The sequence below is a fragment of the Berghia stephanieae genome, chromosome 4, assembly GCF_034508935.2.
Source record: "Berghia stephanieae isolate SIO BIC M18660-M18661 chromosome 4, UCSD_Bste_1.3, whole genome shotgun sequence".
NCBI lineage: Eukaryota > Metazoa > Mollusca > Gastropoda > Nudibranchia > Aeolidiidae > Berghia > Berghia stephanieae.
Window position 1 is genome coordinate 2,683,735 of NC_088363.1, and position 7,732 is coordinate 2,691,466.

Consider the following 7,732-nt stretch of genomic DNA (forward strand, 5'->3'; position numbering starts at 1 on the left):
GAATATCATAATATAGTATGCTGAATAGCAATAACTCGTATTCTTGACCAGGTTAGCTGTGATTTGACTTGTTAGCATCTGATTCATCCCGACATAATACCGTTTTGAGACGATGGGTCACATTTCCCCTCTTCTACAGTATCTTTGGATCTCTCTCAGGCACCTCTCCCCCCCCCCCCACCCTCCCCGCCTCTGCTCCCACCCCGCTCACTATTATTTGGAACACAGTTTTAATATAGCATCATCATCATCATCATTGCCTTTTTCACCCTGGGTCAGGGTACAGGCCACAGACAAACAGTTTCCATCCTTCTCTATCCCGAGCTAACTTTTTTTAAATCTCATTCCAGGTCTTACCACTTCTCTGTATATCAGCTTCTTTAATTCTTCTCCATGTTCCTCGTGGCCTTCCCCTTGATCTTCTGCCAGTCCAATACTTTCTTTGTTATAGTGGAGTCATTCTTTCTAAGCGTGTGTCCAATCCACCTCCATCGTCTTCTTCCTATTTACCTCTCCCACTGGTTTCTGCTGTGTTCTTTTCCATACTTCTATATAGCAACCCAGACAATTTGACACAATAGTGATGCTATTGGTTTAGATACAATATTCACAACAGCCACCAGCCAAATTATACATACCATCACACAAAACGGTGTATGTCCTTTAACGGAATACACATTATAATGAATAGGTTACAAAATGGCGCCATACCTATTTTAGAAGAAGAAGAAGAAGAAGCCACAACGTGGCTATAACATGGTCTAGTAGTATGACACTCGTTTTCGGATCGAAAGGTCCTGGGTTCGAGCCTCGCTCGGCGCTTAGTTGAGACCTTGGAGAAGGCTCTTTACTCACATTCTCTCACCGTACTCAGGTGTAAAATGAGTACCTGGCCGTTAACAGCGTTGTCTCTGTCCCAAAAGAATTTGTAATATCGCTTAACAGACGTCATGTCTCGTCCTACATGTTATGTGTTGCTGTTGGCCGGGAACCCCTTGTAAAGCGCTTTGAGCACGTTTAGTGGATATTGCTCTATATAAAATCTCAATTTAAAAAAAAATTATTTTTAACAGTAGGACATCAAAACTAAATCTCTATTTAACGTCAGTAAACGCTGAAGACAGATCTGACATCAAGTTGTCGATATAGATGCATCAAATCCTAAGAGTGTTGGTACAAAAGGCGCATAACAGGTCAATGGTACTGTATGAAATGGAAATAATGATATGGTTCAATACGACTCACAGGGGAATAAATGAAGTATTTTGAAGCGCACTGAGCACGAGGTCTCCACGGAAATGCGCTATATGACTGTTCATATTTATGTTTATTTTATATGAATGTCACTTAGTTATTATTTATTACTAATTCTTTTGTTACGTCATTATCAATCAATTTAGAAACGCTCATTTTAACATTAAATGCCGTACTCTGAATAGATACACATATATTTTAAAAATTTGGCCAGAAAACTCGTCCTTAAAATATCGACCGATTTAAACGATCCTCATCTTGTCAAAAACTCTCAAACCTGGGATTTTATTAAATAATTTATATAGCGCACATACATCCTCGTTAATCGTGCTCTGCGGCGCTTTCCATTTTTAACAATTGAATCCAAAAAAAAAAAGAAAGTGTGTGTGTTTCTTTGTTTTGTTTTTTTTTGTTTTGTTTTTTTTTTTTTGTGTGCGTACAAGCGAATGCAAGAGAGTGAGTGAGAGAGAGAGAGATAGATAGAGAGAGAGAGAGGGGGGGGGAGAGAGAGATAGATAGATAGATAGAAAGAGAGAGTGAGAGAAAGAGAAAGAGATAGATAGATAGATAGATAGTTAGATAGATAGATAGATAGAGAGAGAGAGAGAAAGAGATAAAGATAGATAGATAGAGAGATAGATAGATAGAGAGAGAGAAAGAGAAAGAGATAGATAGATAGATAGAGAGAGAGAGAGAGAGAGAGAGAGAGAGAGAGAGAGAGAGAGAGTGCGAGAATGAGATGAACGAATTAAAAAGATGAAACGCCGTTTACTTTGTTTTGTATCTTGTATAAGAGACATTTTTAATCCCCCTTTATCTTACTATACAAATATAAGAGATAAAACGCTTGTGAGAGATCACCAATTTATCAATTCGATATGCTCTACATTTACAGGTCTTTATCACAGCGTGGCCAAATACACAGAGTCCAAAAGATCTTCTATTCTGCCAAACGTTGAATAGAAAAACAAAGCACGTTTAAAAAATAATTGGCAAGAAAACTCGCTCTCCAAATTTCGATCGATTTAAATGACAATCATCTTGGCAAACATTCTCAAACCTGGGACTTCGGCGAAGTCCCAGGTTTGAGAATATTTTCCAAGATGAGGGTCCTTTAAATCGATCGAAATTTGAAGAGTGAGTTTTCTAGCCAAAATTTTTTAAAACGTGTTTTTCTTTCGTGTACGTCCATTATCAACACTTGTTTACTGTCACTATAGGAAGAGGGTTTTTTATCAGTTGTTCAAAATAAAAGTACAGAAAAAAAATACCACCGATCTCACCGTGTTTTTCTTTCGTGTACGTCCATTATCAACACTTGTTTACTGTCACTATAGGAAGAGATTTTTTATCAGTTGTTCAAAATAAAAGTACAGAAAAAAATACCATCGATCTTATATCTCATTGATGTGTCCAACCTTTCTCTTTGTTTGTATTTATGAGAGTTTCAGGTCTAAATTATTCATTGTTATTTATTGACCCGGTTTTACAGGTTTTAATGTTTATGATGAATAATTAATTTATGCCTGGTGTTAAATAAAGATGTAAAAAAGTATGTATGAAATATTGTCAAAGAAAGCTGAGAGAAAAATACAAGAAAAAAAAATCTGCTTGTGATTAATATTGGAAGCAAATTGTATCGGAAATCAGGAGGTCTGAGGTTCAATCCCCAGTCGACGCAGGCTGGAATTTTGGCATGGTTATTTTATTCTTTTTTTTTCTATTTGCATTGTCTGGCAATATTTCATAAACTCTCTTTTATATGAATAATTTACACATATGATATAAATTGCGACTAGGCTTATTTCTTTCAAAGGTGTTGATTCTTCAAAATGATGGAAGTTCCATATGAGAAAGGTATGATCTATCCATTTATATGGTATAATATACGATTCTTTCAACTTTTTGTATTTATTAAACGAGTTATTTTTATCGTTCCCAATAACACAAGGAGCTTATGTTGTGGTATTGCACGATAAAAATATAACGAGTTTAATAAATACAAAGTAATGAAAGAATACGTTTATTCTACCCCTCCAAATAAGATTATTAGATATTTTGTAACCAAATGGTGTGGTATTAGTACTTCTATTAACCATAATTTGTATCTTTCTCTGTCTGCCTGAATAACAATTTGACCCAAAACTAAAAATGTTGGAATTGTATTCATGCGCATCAAAAGATTATTTATAGTTACCAACCAGCTGTCTTTTACACCTAGTTTCGCACCAATAAAATGTCCAAAAATATTCTGCAATCGTTAAAAAAAAATTATTCATGGCATCTATTCATTAGATATTCAACGATTACATATTTACAAGCAGTTTTAGGGAGTAGATGGGACCCTTTCCTCTTAAAGTGCAGGAGACAGCACCGGTGAGTGGTACACGCTCTGCTCCTCACCCACACACCTCACACTCATTCTGTAGTGTGGTGTCTTTTGTATATCCTTACTTTCCTTAATCTACCCCTATAACTAATACTTACTCCAGGCATTGATGTATGGCTCCACTGCCGTGTGGATACATTCGGGAGGAGGAAAGGCTAAGGAGTAAACCTAACAGAAATCTGCATCCAAACTGATGCCAAACGTATCGACGTGCCATCCTTTGGACCACACCAGGGAGGAAGAGAGGGAGGTTCTGGTTACTGGGCAGCCCAGGATCTCCACATTACTTTGCCCAGGCCGCGCCCTGGAGAGGACACTCCAGTCTCACCTTCACCTGTGAAGAGTAACAACACGGACGACAGCAGTCTACGAGTGATACGTCCTTGCTCGATTGGCGTTTGGACTCTAAGGATTGTCTTCGACGGTGGGAGAGATCGTCGTAATCCTACTGGTCAGCTACCGCCCGTCCCAATCTGGGCAGCCCCCAGCCAGAAAGGCGTTGACCCGCCACGATCTGCCTGCTTCAGAGGTGCCTGGAGCTTAGAGCTTGCAAGCTTGACAAGTGGGTCGTTAAACTGTGTGGGAAAAAGAAAACAAAGTCCCCAACTCTTTGATTAGCAAGCTGGAATGTAAGAACTATGCGCTCAGGACTGACAGATGACCTTCAGGCCATGGACGATGCTCGAAAAGCAGCAGTGATTGATCGTGAACTGAACAGATTGAACATCGACATAGCAGCCTTGCAGGAACTGCGACTCCCAGAGAGGGGATCCCTGAAGGAGAAACACTTTACATTCTTCTGGCAAGGAAAAGGCACAGAAGAGGTGAGGGAGCACGGTGTTGGATTTGCAGTACGCCATAATAATAATAAAATAATAATAATAATAATAATAATAATAATAATAATAATAATAATAATAATAATAATATAATAATAATAATAATAATAATAATAATACTTTATTGCATCCCAAAAAGGAAATTTTTTGTACAGACGTGTTATAATTTACACATAAGATAAAAATACAATGGAAATAGGATGTATATATATAAAAAAGGAGCAGCTCTATAACCAGAGCTGCGCTTTATAATATGAATAATTTCAACACTGTAAAATAGTTAAAACTGTCACCATAAATTGAAAATTGAAAAGATTGCAAAACAAATAAATTAATAAATTAATATTTATATTTAAAAAAAGTAAAAATGAGAAATAATTATATAAAATGATTATTGCTTGTTGTTATAAAGCCTAATACTGGACGGCAGAAAAGATTTTCGGTGTCTGTCTGTTTTCGTTGAAATAGAGAAAGGGCGACCACTTCTTTCTGACATAATAATTGATGGTCTTAGTGGATGATACTGGTCATTTAATATTTTAGTTATTTTATTTATACAAAATTTCTCGTATAAAAGATCTACATCGTCAACATCATTTATATAGCGTTTAATAGATTTTTTAATATTTGAATTTATTTTGTTCCTTTCCACTGCTAAACAATTGCCTCCCCAAGCTGTTATACAAAATGACAAAACACTTTCGATTACTGCTCTATAAAATAATGTGCAGAGGGTTTTATCTATTCTAAACTGAGAGAGTTTCGATAAAAAATATGTACGTCTGCACATCTTATGCCTAATTATTTTCAAGTGTTCATCCCACTTGAGCCTGTCATCAATCGTTACACCAAGGTATTTGTAGTGAGGAACTCGCTGGACGAATTGGTCCTTTAATTTTAACGGTTCTATCGGTTCCTTCACTCTCCTAAAGTCAATCACTAGCTCCTTTGTCTTGCTTATGTTAAGCTCTAGGTGGTGGGCATCACACCAAGACACAAATCTATCAATTTCTTGCCTATAAGCCACTTCGTTGCCATTTGTTATGAGGCCTTGAAGAGCGGTGTCATCTGCAAACGTTATTAAAGGTACACTCAGGTTTTGACTTCTACAGTCATTCGTGTATATTGTGAATAATACAGGGGACAATACACAACCTTGAGGAGCACCAGTATTTGTAGTTATACAGGAAGATTTGTTTTGCCCTAATTGAACATATTGTGCTCTCTCCGTAAGAAATTCGAGCACCCAAGCAATTATATACTTGTTTAAATTCAGACTAGTCAATTTTTGAACAACCAACTGAGGTTGCATTGTATTGAACGCTGAAGAAAAATCTGCAAAAAGCAATCTGCAATAGCTCCTAGCGTGATCTAGATGCCTGTAGATGTTGTTTGTAAACAGCAAAATGGCATCCTCTACGCCACGTCCTGGTTTGTAAGCAAATTGATGACTATCACTCAATGGCATAAACTGATTCCTAATTTTAACAAGAACAAGTTTTTCTAAAGATTTCATGACTATTGAAGTCAGTGCAACAGGTCTGAGATCGTTCATAGTTTCAAGTTTTTCTTTTTTTGGAACAGGAATAATTTTTGAAGTTTTCCAAATTTCAGGGATTGAAACGCATTGGAGGGACCAGTTAAAAATATGTGTATAAATGGGGGAAAGCTGGTGGGCACATTCTTTTAATAGTTTTCCTTTCAATCCATCCGGCCCAGCAGCCTTCCTCTCGTTTAGTTTCGAAAATACGAATCTCGTTTCCTCTTCACTGACCTCAATAGTCATTTCATCTTCCAAAGCCCTGTCTAATTTATGTTTTTCATTTTCAATATCAAATTTGTTTGCTGTGTCGAAACGTGAATAAAATTTATTTAAAGTTTCAATTTCGATATCTTCTGATATAATCGTGGGCTTTGGATTATAGTTCACAGCAGTTTTAAGCCCCCGCCACGTGTCCCTTATATCCCCAGAAGAAAAGCATTTTTCAATTTTATTTTTGTACTTATCTCTACAACTAGATATTACCCTCTTTATCTCTTTTTGTTTTGTTTTCAGATCTTTTTTGTTTCCACTAGTATAGAGAGTTTTCTTTTGGTTCAATAAAAGTTTTAGATCTTTTGTTATCCAAGGCTTGTTGTTAGGATAATATTTTATTTCTTTTTTACAAGACACTAGCTGTTCACAGAATTTTAAATACTCACTCACACAGTCATTCAGCTCATCCACACTATCACATGATTCGATAAAAACATTCCAGTCAGTGCATTCAAAACAACCACGCAAATCTTCACACACACTTCCATTCCAGATCTGTACACTTTTCTTTACTGGTTTTACACGTTTAAAAACAGGGCGGTAGGTGGGGAGTAGCAAGAGCATGCAGTGGTCAGATAAACCTAATGGGGCACGTGGCAAACATTTATAACTATTTTTAATATTACACAGGAATAAATCTAATGTTTTTTTTGTCCCTTGTCTCGCAGTCCACGTATTGATGAAGTCCCGGAGAGTAAAATCGTTACATTGGTTAAAATCGCCAGTGACCATCAATACGGCATCGGGTGACTTAATTTGAATGTCCTGTATTTCTTTCCTCAAAATATTTTTCGATGTGGTGTTGTCTGATGATGGTGGAATGTAGACGTTGATGATGATGACATGAGTATATTCCCGGGGTAGGTAATATGGTCGTGACGAAACAGTAATAAATTCAATTTTATCGTCACAATACATTTTCTTTATCTGACAGTTATTGGGGTGGCACCATTTGTTGTTAATATATGTGCACACCCCACCCCCAGTTCGTTTATTTACATTAGTCCGATCTCCTCGAAATAGTGAATATTGTTCAATATTAAAACATGATGATGGTATGTGAGGAGATAGCCAAGTCTCTGTTAACGCTATTATGGAGGCTTGACGATAGTCACTATTAAAACGACACAGTGAAAACAGTTCATCAATTTTATTTTTCAGTGATCTTACATTACCTGTCACTACACAGGGTAAAAATGGACGAAAAGGCCGTCTGTTAAATTTTGTTTTTATTCCTCCCTTTCTCCCCCTCTTTCTTACTTTAATAAACGATGTGTCAATAGTGGGTGGTGGGGGTGACACGGGTTGGAGGGATCGGAGAGTCTCTGGAGTATAAGTTATCGATAGGCTTATTTTGGCAGCAAAATCACAGGCTAAAACACCATTTATGCTTATAAATATACTAAATAATATAAAAATCAGGAACAATATATA